Source organism: Triticum dicoccoides, chromosome 4A (genome assembly GCF_002162155.2).
Source record: "Triticum dicoccoides isolate Atlit2015 ecotype Zavitan chromosome 4A, WEW_v2.0, whole genome shotgun sequence".
Lineage (NCBI taxonomy): Eukaryota > Viridiplantae > Streptophyta > Magnoliopsida > Poales > Poaceae > Triticum > Triticum dicoccoides.
Genome location: NC_041386.1, coordinates 562,788,718 through 562,801,014, shown reverse-complemented (window position 1 = coordinate 562,801,014; position 12,297 = coordinate 562,788,718). Strand labels below are relative to the sequence as shown.

General features: G+C 46.1%; 1 pseudogene; it reads left to right on the top strand.

The window, feature by feature from the left end:
* The window catches only part of LOC119283654, a 16,271-nt pseudogene extending 5,486 nt beyond the window's left edge, over positions 1-10,785 (top strand).
* Positions 10,786-12,297: the final 1,512 nt, after the last annotated feature.

The window sequence follows — 12,297 nt, the reverse complement described above, 5'->3', positions numbered from 1 at the left end:
GGGGGGGGTTAGCCGCTAATGATGCCCACGTCATCATCGCCGGACTTACGCCGGCGGCGACCAAAATGGCGGCGGCAACGCGCCGGACTTGCGCTAAAGGCGACGGAGGCGGCGGCTGGGGGCACCGGGGCGTAGCCCGGGCTCTCCCGCATCTGATGGGGTAGGTGGGAGGCTGCGGGAACACCGGGGCTCGTCGAAACGGAGCTCGCGGCGGCGCCGGAGTTCGGGTGGTAACGGGCGCGAGGCCCTGGTGGGGTTTTGGGGAAGCTGAGCTGCGCATGGGCTTCCTGTGAGCCCCACGAGCTCAAAGCCGTGCTCGGACGCGACCGAAACAGGCCATGGCCGCGACGGCAGCATGGCCGGCGGCAGCGAGCTCCGGTCGTCGGCAAAGTGGCAGCTGCCGTGTGCAAACGAGAGAACGGAGAGGGGGAAACAGCACAGGAGCTCACAGCGGGTGCAGTGGTGGCCTCGGCGAGCTCGGGGAGGCACCGGAGCCGACGAATTTGACGAAGATGGCCGGCGGGTCCGAGGTAGAAGACGACGTCGATGGCGGCGACGCGGCACGTCCGGGGCCTCGTGGCTCGTTGAGGAGGTAGAGGGAGGACCCGCGGAGCTTCCTGGGGCGTCGGTGAGGCTAGGGGTGGCCGGTGGCCATGGGTACGGCGACGATGGCGGCGAGCTCCGCTCGGTGGTGTGCGCGAGAGGGAAACAGAGGAGGGAATGGGGTCCAGGGGGAGAGAGGGGAGGTGCAGGGGGCGAGGGCGTCTCCGTGGCGTCGCGAGGGAGTCGGGGAGGCTGCCACGGCGAAGCAGGAGGTGGCCGGCGCTCTTCGGGCGCGCGCCACGCCTCGCCTCTGCCTACTGGCAGAGGAAGAAGAGGACAAGGGGGGGAAGGAGGTGGGCTGGGCCGCGCTGGGCCGGTCCTGTTGGGCTGCACGGGTAAGTGGCCTGGTAAAACTCTCTCCCTCTCTCTTTCTTTTTTTAATTCTGTTTCTATTTTGCAGGTTTGTTTTGAATTTGGTTTTGAAACCAATTCAATTTATTTTGCTTCTGACAATATTTTTAGGAGCTAAAAGAATTAAAACAATGCTCCACAAAATATTTCAGAATTATTGGACCTATATTTATTTAATAATAGATATAAATCCAATTCAAATAATTATTGATTTAATTCAAATGCCCAAATTAAATGTTTCTGAGACACCAAAAATATTGGTTTGGATTTTACCTCTTGCCAATATTTCCAGAGGATAACAGGAACATTTTCTTGGACACATTTGAGAAGATTTAATTGTTGGTTATTTTTAGAGGTTTCTGAGGCTTTGAAAATTCCTCAATTCAAATTTCATTTGAATTTAAACATGATGCAGCAAGAGGTCTAGCCTAGTGCATTACCAGAAGCTAGGGATGTGACAACTCACCCCCACTAAACAAGAATCTCGTCTCGAGATTCAAGCGTAGGGTAGGCTGAAGGGGAAAAGCAAACTAGTATAATCTTCATGATCCCGGTTGCACTTCAAATGAACGTTGATTTGAACACCATATTTTTCTTGTCGTCTTGCTCTGAGAACTCCAGCTAATCATGACAAGAAGAGGAAAGGAAAACTCTGGAAGGATCGGTCTTCTCGAAGATCGAACAACTCAGGATTAACTCCCGGAATGAGACATAGAACCATCTCTCGGGTTGAGACACGAGATACACATCAAGAGGGGTGGAAGAAACGGATGACGAAGGTTCACTAGGTGGACAATAATTCCACACTTAAGAAGGTGGTAAACGATCGTCAACGTAGCGAGGAGTTAAGTTGCCATGATACCACAATGATGCACCTTAGGGAAGGTGACTCGAAGATATATCCCCTTAAGTGGCAAAAAGAATTACCTTTGATATAGAGATCATTGAGACTCTCTATATCAGCCTAAGGCAAATCACAGCAATCGATTGGCGGGGGTCGGTAGAATGGCATACTCGGACTTGGATGATGTGGATTACCTTGTTGAAGACAACGTAATGGATGAATTTGCTTACCACCGGAAATGGAAGAGACCCATGGTAGAATGGCACATTGACGGTGCAAGCTAGGAACAAAATGCAAATGCTGGGAATGATTCTGGTAACTGGGGAAGAACCCAACAACAGAGAGTGAATTCACTGTTTGAAAAGGTCATAGCATTGCCGAGGAAACTGAGAGCAAACCCAGCTAGTGCCGAGGATAACACGTAGCGCTTGTGCGTGCTCTCAAGAACTTGAGCATTTCCACAATCATCAAGGTTTTATCAACAACCGCGTCAAGGGTGCTGACAACACAACATACTACCATGATGAATAGCGATGGACGATGCAGATGCGAAGGAGGATAACACTTTCTCAGATTTCACCTTAGCGAGGCCAAGCAAATAAAATCTGGATGATCGACCGAGAGACATTTAGCACTCCGCTTCTAATGTTCTCCTTGATGTGTTAGTATAACCCATTCATAGATATGGCTTGATATCTAAAACATCAAGTAAAAGGTCGGACTTCGGGAATACAAAAATCCATAGGGGAAACTAGGGAGTAAATCCTACGAAATCCCTATGGGGAGGTGGCCAACTTCATCAATCAAGATATTATAATAACAGGTCTTCCGGCTGGGTGTGTCGGCCACGACATCCACTTTACCGGTTATCGAGGGACCAATATTTTAGTTCTTGGGAAATGTTCCAACCATCATATCTGCCTGAGACTCAGATCTGGTTGGTGTCAGGATATTCCAGACTCATCGAGTCTAGGAGGAAAAATGAAAGTTTGCAACACAAATCGACGAGATGACGTTGCGAGATTCTCAGGAAATGAACTACGATAGCAAGCTCCAAAACATGAGCTGGTTCTGCTACAAACATGTGAACACGCTGTCCTAGACAAGCATGGCCATGTAGTAGTCTTATAATAAAACACTACCGAGTTCAGGTGGGGAACCATCAACGAGGGTATCAAAATCCTTGCATAAGGTATACTCTTAAGAAGGAACTTCTTCTCCTTGAACAAATCAATCAATGGCTTGGTGTGCTAGGATATACGTATGGAATGAAGATGATCAGTCTAACAGACCACAGAATTCTTCGCACGTGCATGACCGACTTGGGATGATTCCAAAGGAGCAAAAACAAACTTTCTCGAATTCACGACGGCAACTTACATCAAAATGCACGTGAATCAAAGGAAGTCACTCCTTTCATCAAACAAGTACTTCATGAGCTAGCATGAAGAAAATGCTTTCAAAAGTTTCCAACACTAACTTAATGTTCAACAACATCATGGAGGAGATAAGGATGTTGTCAATGGGCTCAACAACAACTCATCGGAATTTCCATATCACTGAACTTCCACCATCATGTGAACACGGTGATAGCATTGGTCAGAACCAAAGATATAATGGTGTATGCTCGAGGGACCAACCACGAGGAAGACAACATTACGAACATCATCGGTTCTGACTTGATTTGACGATAGCCCACACTCAAATCAAAAGATTGATAAGACAATAGGTCCAGCAACTGATCACAGGGACCAATCGATGAAGATATCATCTTTCTTCAGCACACACTACACAAGAATATCCCTTTGGAACGAACTAAGTCAGGCAAGCTTTTATCTTCCAACTCTCCAAGTTGTTGTCTAGCTTAACCAACTAGCTCAGGGATATCTAACACCGATTCTTGGAGAGAAGGTGGTTCACAAGAAACCAACTTGATCACGAGCTCAACATAACAGTCAGGGGACAACCTGGTAATACTTCCGAGAAGATATTCGGAAAATCACGAACCACCGGTATGTTACTAAGCTCGAGAACAATCTCGCTTTTGAGGGCAAGACGATATGATCAAATGAGCGAGGACTTGACAAAATCCTAACTCATCAATCGAAGTGTGCACCAGGAAGATGGACAAGGTAGCACGATCAATCTTAGAAGGATGATTCAAAAACCAACACGCTAAGAATGAAATTATTACCCTTTAACTACCAAGCAACGAGGTTGCTGGGAGTATTGATTTCACACATCACAATTCATTTGTCAATATTCCGGTTGCATCAACACGAGGGCCGAGGAATGACTAATGATGGTGAGAAGTATCACTGTACCAGGAGTTCATAGGATGGTGTGCAATTCCTATAACAATCCCGATATAAAGATGGTAATACTCCAAGGTAGAACAGAACCAAAAGCTGGATTGGCATTTGATCTGCGGAATACAACTACTTTGACCCAATCCTAGATATGGACAAGGTACTGGAGTTTGTTTCTCCTAGTCATTCTGCGATAGAATGGCTTGACGGACCACAAGAGTAATAGGCATCGATAAACGAACGCACGCATACTCTTGACTATCAATTGATAGGCGAGGGTCGGAAACAACTAAGATGGGTCAACTCAAAAGAACATATGATTTTCTGAGTTGTGGATGCATGGATTAGCATGTCGAACGAAGTTCAACATATTTTTTTCCGGATAATCCATGCAGAAAGGTAGAACTGGTAGAGCCACAATATATAATGGAGAACTCATCAAGAATAATCCTGTTGTGATATTTCAGTTCAACGAGGAACTTCTGCCATAAGTAGTTCATGGTATTTGGAAGAAGAAGATACCACGGACTTCAAGGACTATCGCAAAGTTTACTAATATCCTAAAGGCACTAGCAATTACTATCAACATGAAGTAGGTAGAGTGAATCTCGGGTTCAAGAACCCAGGAACAGAATACCTATTACTAAGTGGCATCACGGGATGTTTTCGATAATGACGGCCAGAGTCATCACACTGGAACATAAATCATGGCTAGACTACTAGATGATCCCCTAAGACACCTAGGGTCATAATAACATCTCCAACATATATGTCAAGGTAACGGAGTACCTCAACTCACTGATTAGTGTGGTTAATCTGGCCCATGAGAACATTGAAACGGGAGGAAAGGATTTGCAAATGCATCAGACTACTTAGAAACCTGGGATGACTCGGACAGCATAACGGCTGTAAATGCTCAGAAAGATTTGAGACATTCACAAAAATGGTGGCATAACCACTCAGAAGCACAATATCAAGGTTTCGAGATCCACGGTTAACGTACGGAAGTAGTAGGAACTGAACTGAGACTTAAATCCAACAATCTTATAAGTCCACTGATTAGTAACACGTGATCGTAATAGAAAGAAGAGATAGCCTAGTTCTTAATCCCCGTAGAAGAGAAGATGATGACTCAGATCAGAAGGCCATGAGGTAAAGGAGTAAAAAGAGCCTTACGTTCCATCCCACAATCAATTCCCTTATATAACTAAAGAATTTCTAGACTCAACTTCGACCAGTTTGGCTTGGTAATCCTACAGGCAGTCAAGCTCTGATACCAACGCTGTCAGGACCCCGACTCAATGTCACATCGATCTAGCATGTAACACCTCATATCACTTTGTGGCCTCACGCACGGTATTCCCACAGGTGTCGCCTTACCTTGGCCCGGGACCGTTTGCGCCTTTTGGCACACGTATATGACGGTGTCGCTAGCATCCATATGATAAGGAGCCCGGGCTGACATGGCTAGTCGTAAACCCAAAGTGGCACAGACTTACAGGGACAGGCATCCATGACCCAGCATCGAACGTGTCGGTCATCAGCGAGTGAATCCAGGCTGTAGCACTGGGCTAGCAGGACTCCGGTGAACTGGGCTGTAGCGGGCTAACAGGACTCCGGTATTCATCGCGTGACATTTCCCCGAAGGGACAGACACAGGAACAAAGAAGGACACATGCCGGCCAGCCTAAGTGTTCCGGAGCAGTAGCGAGCTACCATGGCTCGGTGGAAACACTAGGAGACATTTCCCGGTAAGAGAGGCTACTAAAGATAAACAACTAGATGGTCAGATCCCACACATACCAAGCATTTCAATAGCATACACACAATATGCTCGATATGTGCAAATACAACATGGCATCACAACATGACTCTATGACTCAAGTAATTTATTCAAATAGGCTCCGAGGAGCGAGATATTACAATCATGGGTCTCATGACCCAACAATCAGAGCATACAAGTCAAAGCACAAGCGGAAGCTATCATGTCTGAGTACAGACATCTATAAATGAAAAAGGCTGAGAAGCCTGACTATCTATCAGATCCTGCCGAGGCACAAGATCGTAGCTGAGGTATCAAGCTAAACGTCGAAGTCCAAGCGGAACTACTAGTGAGACTGAAGTCTCTCTGCAAAACATAAAATAGGCAAACATGAGTACAAATGTACCCAGCAAGACTTACATCAGATCTATCTACACATGCATCATTATCAACAAAGGGGATGGTGGAGTTTCACTGCAGCAAGCCAGCTTTGACTCGGTGGCTATCCTGAACTACGACTGCAAGTAACTCTTTTGAGGTGGCGCACACGAGTCCACATATTCACCATATCAATACACCACTATGGATCCGCTCCCGTCTCCCTACGAGAACGCCATCCATAGCACTCACGCTTATCTTGCGTATTTTAGAGTATCCACTTTCACTTGTCTATGAACTGATATAAGCAACCCAGAAGTCCTTTTCCGCGGACACGGCTATTCGAATAGATGATGTTAACCCTGCAGGGGTGTACTTCTTCATACATGTTTCCACCACTTAGCGTCTGCACACGACATGTGCTCGGCAGACTTCAAGCGAAAGCCGACGTGGGTGTAGACCACGACCTACCTAAACACTCAAGTCTCTAGTCCAGGTTTATCGCCTATTCGGGTTCCATCCATGAGGAGATCCGGCCGGAGTTTCGCTCACAGCCCCAAACGATGTGAACAGGGTTCCGTGACACCAAACGGGCGCCCGGTTTACCCGGCCACGTGCCTACCACATCACAGCCCACCCCTACGGTCAGCGCTGTCCACGGCCTCCAGCATACTACAAACACCAGAAACTACTTGCAACTCCTGGACAGAGGACGAGGGTGAATAAGAAGTCGAGCGGGGTCATATTTCAGGGCCCAATGTATGGTAGTAGCTGAGTCATGGATCACAAACACAGAACTCAGTTCCTAAGGACGGCTTCAATGAGACAACCCACCATGTACTCCTACATGGCCTCTCACCGACACCTTTTACCAAATCGTGTTCACACACTTAGCTCACACACACAGTAGGACATGTTCACACACCTCTGATTCATCCCCGATGAATCAGACCTGACACAACTCTAAGCAGTAGCAGGCATGACAAACAAGCATGAATGAGTAGGCACAACAGGGCTCAAACAACTCCTACTCATGCTAGTGGGTTTCATCTATTTACTGTGGCAATGACAGGTCATGCAAAGGATAAAGGGGTTCAGCTACCGCAGCAAGTAATAGATGAATCGGTGTTGTCCTAATGCAGTAAAAGAGAGCAGGAGCGAGAGAGTAGGATTGTATCGAAATGAACAAGGGGGTTTTGCTTGCCTGGCACTTCTGAAGATAACATTGAGTCTTCATCAGTGTCAACGATCACATCATCGGTATCACGTCTATCGAGAGGGGACAAATACCGGCAACACAGAAGGGAACACAATCAATGCAATGCACAATACGATGCATGATCATGACATGGCAAAATGAATGTGTTTTGGGCTAATGCAACTAACAACAGATTAAATGAAGTTGGTTTGAATACAAGATTCAAATTCAAACTCCATATGTGATTATTTAAATGCCCTTCACTTCATTTGTCCTAAACAGTAGTGATAAGTTGCTCTAACATGCATGAAAATGGTACAGATGGATTCCTTGAATTTTTCTGATAATTTTTCATATATAAATTATTTAATTTGGAGTTACGGTTGATTTTCTATGATTTATTGAAGTTTATACAATTTTCTGAAATTTCCTGAATAATAATAAAAATCCAGAAAATACTTATTGCGTCAGCCCCACGTCACAGTGACGTCAGCAGGGTCAACTGGGCGCCCCAGGTCAAATCTGACGTGTGGGGGCCACACGTCAGTGACACAGGAGCTAATCCCGGTCAAACCCAGCGCTGACTGGGGTTTGACCAGGGGTGGGGCCCGCTGTCAGTGGCCTAGGGGGTTGATTAGTGTGGGGGGTTAGCCGCTAATGATGCCCACGTCATCATCGCCGGATTTACGCCGGCGGCGACCAAAATGGCGGCGGCAACGCGCCGGACTTGCGCTAAAGGCGACGGAGGCGGCGGCTGGGGGCACCGGGGCGTAGCCCGGGCTCTCCCGCATCTGATGGGGTAGGTGGGAGGCTGCGGGAACGCCGGGGCTCGTCGGAACGGAGCTCGCGGCGGCGCCGGAGTTCGGGTGGTAACGGGCGCGAGGCCCTGGTGGGGTTTTGGGCAAGCTGAGCTGCGCATGGGCTTCCTGTGAGCCCCACGAGCTCAAAGCCGTGCTCGGACGCGACCGAAACAGGCCATGGCCGCGACGGCAGCATGGCCGGCGGCAGCGAGCTCCGGTCGTCGGCAAAGTGGCAGCTGCGGTGTGCAAACGAGAGAACGGAGAGGGGGAAACAGCACAGGAGCTCACAGCAGGTGCAGTGGTGGCCTCGGCGAGCTCGGGGAGGCACCGGAGCCGACGAATTTGACGAAGATGGCCGGCGGGTCTGAGGTAGAAGACGACGTCGATGGCGGCGATGCGGCACGTCCGGGGCCTCGTGGCTCGTTGAGGAGGTAGAGGGAGGACCCGCGGAGCTTCCTGGGGCGTCGGTGAGGCTAGGGGTGGCCGGTGGCCATGGGTACGGCGACGATGGCGGCGAGCTCCGCTCGGTGGTGTGCGCGAGAGGGAAACAGAGGAGGGAATGGGGTCCAGGGGGAGAGAGGGGAGGTGCAGGGGGCGAGGGCGTCTCCGTGGCGTCGCGAGGGAGTCGGGGAGGCTGCCACGGCGAAGCAGGAGGTGGCCGGCGCTCTTCGGGCGCGCGCCACGCCTCGCCTCTGCCTACTGGCAGAGGAAGAAGAGGACAAGGGGGGGAAGGAGATGGGCTGGGCCGCGCTGGGCTGGTCCTGTTGGGCTGCACGGGTAAGTGGCCAGGTAAAACTCTCTCCCTCTCTCTTTCTTTTTTTAATTCTGTTTTCTATTTTGCAAGTTTGTTTTGAATTTGGTTTTGAAACCAATTCAATTTATTTTGCTTCTGACAATATTTTTAGGAGCTAAAAGAATTAAAACAATGCTCCACAAAATATTTCAGAATTATTGGACCTATATTTATTTAATAATAGATATAAATCCAATTCAAATAATTATTGATTTAATTCAAATGCCCAAATTAAATGTTTCTGAGACACCAAAAATATTGGTTTGGATTTTACCTCTTGCCAATATTTCCAGAGGATAACAGGAACATTTTCTTGGACACATTTGAGAAGATTTAATTGTTGGTTATTTTTAGAGGTTTCTGAGGCTTTGAAAATTCCTCAATTCAAATTTCATTTGAATTTAAACATGATGCAGCAAGAGGTCTAGCCTAGTGCATTACCAGAAGCTAGGGATGTGACAGGTATCTCATGATCTAGGGTTGCGCAAAAATAATGCTCGTGTTCCATCTCGATTGGCCTAATCTGGTGAGGGATTCCCTAGCTGCATAGGTAGGGCGCGCTCCTCCAGGCAAAAACATTTGGGAACGTTACTAATGGGCATGCCCTGCTTTAGGGTGCTGTAGATTGATTGTTTCCTGCGCCATTGGAGCCCCAAATTTGCGTCGAGTGCTCTGAGATTCCGATGATTGTAAGCAAAAAATCGCTTACATTTTATTTCCTGTATGTTTGTATTCTGCAGAGGCCAGAGTCTCATTTCAATTGATTCGTCAGCCAGTGTATGAATAGCAGGACGTGGGCTAGGCTATGTGATGGCTTTGACTGTTAGCCAGGGAAACTTTTGTTTGAGATTTTATTGGTGTGAAAATGCTTTCCTGGTGTTAGTCATGCTCTCAGAATGGTTATGATGAATCATGGTTCTAAAAATAATTCAGTCTTACCATCATTTCCTCGTGTCTGGTATTTTTTAGAGAAAGAACAACGCTTTGTCTGATTGGGATTGTGGTATTCAAGAAAAATGCATGAATAATTGCTAGGCAAACTGCTTACACCATATAGGCTGCAGTATGTGGAGTCCTAAGTTAGTTTCATTCTTGAACTTTAGGGGCTTGTCCATTGATGTCTATGTGATGCTTGTTATCAGCTAATCTCAAACTGTTTCCCTGTATCCTATTATGTTGAATAACTTGGAGTCCTTTTATTTGTATCCAGAATGAGTTTGATTTCACAAGTTCTATAAAGTAAGCAATGTAACTTGTTACTGTGTATCTGATGTTGGTAAGGGAACTATTAAAAAAGTTATTTGGCTATGTGAATTGTCTATTTTCCACCCGATAATCCATAATTATTAGTTTGCCTAGCAATTATTCATGCATTTTTCTTGAATGTTCTCAAATTTTATAATCTTATTTACTTGTTAATTATTCAGAGTTGGCATATGCCGAAAGAAACACTTTGAGAAGAACTCAAATTTACACTTCGTGAAGTAACTGTCACTAAATCTATGGTCTAATGCATGTTTGTGACTTGAGTTATTTTATACAGGTAGCCCAACAACCCGCTGGGCATCAGTTGCACTTGGAGCTGGTGTGGTGATAGGGGCTGCGTTCACCAAACTGGTCAGCCCCTGAATGCTCATACATATTCAATGGTTCTCCTCCAAAGTGGGGAAAGGAAAGCATTTCTCTTCTCCCCCTTACCCTCTGTTCGTCTCCTTCCTCCGATTGCTTGCTGCACCACAGCAAGTAATTATTTTTTCAGAGAGGAGAAGAGGAGAGGTCTTGCAATCCAACTTACCTGTATTCTTGAACAAATGAAGCACAATACTTTGCAACACCTCAAGTTTCAAACTGAATAAATTACGTTGGCCACCTGTATTTACAAAATTTACCTTGTATATGCATTGTGCTTGTCTTTCGTTAGTTAGCAACTCAACTCGACTCATGCTGGTGGCAAGATTTGAAATCACTCTAGTGCAGTTTGCATCTTTGTAACTGAACATGTTATAACATCAATATTAACAGTAAAAAAATGGACTTTGTATGTGTAGTATAAGCAAGTTCAAGTGATTTTGCGAATCTGCTTTCCTTTGGTTATGCCTAAGATTTCACAATCATTTTGTATTTAGTTTAGAAACTGAAAAATGAAGAGAGTTGCCTTTCCTTTTGTTATACATGCAGCCATGTGCTTGACGCCACCTGATGCATGCGTTTTGTGCTCCTATCTGCTTGTCAAGTAGAAATCTGCTGCTGTGATAGGAGGACGACGAGGCGAGTGGCTGCTCCAACCCTGCTATTGCCCACACGATAGAAGGTCCTCTCTCTCTCTCTCTCCCTCTCTCTCTCTCTCTCTCTCTCGTTTTTTATTCCTCTCTCCAATGAGAGTTTGGTGCAACCTACCTCATAGTTGTACCCTTGGTAGAGTGATTTGTTTGACATGTTGTTGATCTGAAGTAAAACCACTTAATCATCCTCTTCCTTTTTTTAAAACAAACCAGTCTTGTCATTGTTTCCCCGTGTATGGTAATTTGAAGAAAGAACAACACTATTCCTGTCTGGGATTATGGTCTGTTGGGGACTTGAACACTGCTCTGTTCTTCAAAATTACAGCGTGTTTGCTCCTAGTGCTCAATCATATTCTGTCCTAGATCGTTATCCACCTAGGCCGTTGATCTGCATAATGCAGACTTTCATTGTAATATGTAAGATGCGTATGATATGTATCGAATATGATCGATGGTAAACTTACTGACTTACTGATTCCTGAGTTCTGTCTTGATGCTTTTTGTTCCAAGTGTTAAGCAGGAATTGATAGGGGTGTCATATGATTTAGTTTAATCTTTGCTAATGTGAATTGTGAAATGTTGGTTAAACTTAATATGATCATCACCAAACTCTCTACCTCAGTTCTGTTTTAGTAGTGACGCAAACTGCTTACAGCATATAGGCTGCAGTATGTGGAGTCCTAAGTCCAAAAAAGAGGTCTGGACACGTTTGTTATTATAGTTATTACTTGGTAAATTTAGTAAGAACAAGTAAGAACTAGTAAGAGTTAAATCAACTGTGTGGGCAGCATTAACATAGGTGCTCCTGTGTCGTGCTGCTACGTACTTGGTAGTTCGACCTTCTCCACCGATTAGTGAGCTCCGCCACCGAACGTAGCTCCTGTGCTGTGTTGCTATTCTAGCCAAAGGTTTTCTCTCAATTTACGCACTTTTCCGTTGAGTGCCTTTGTTTTAAACTATGAGATATGCCTATGTTT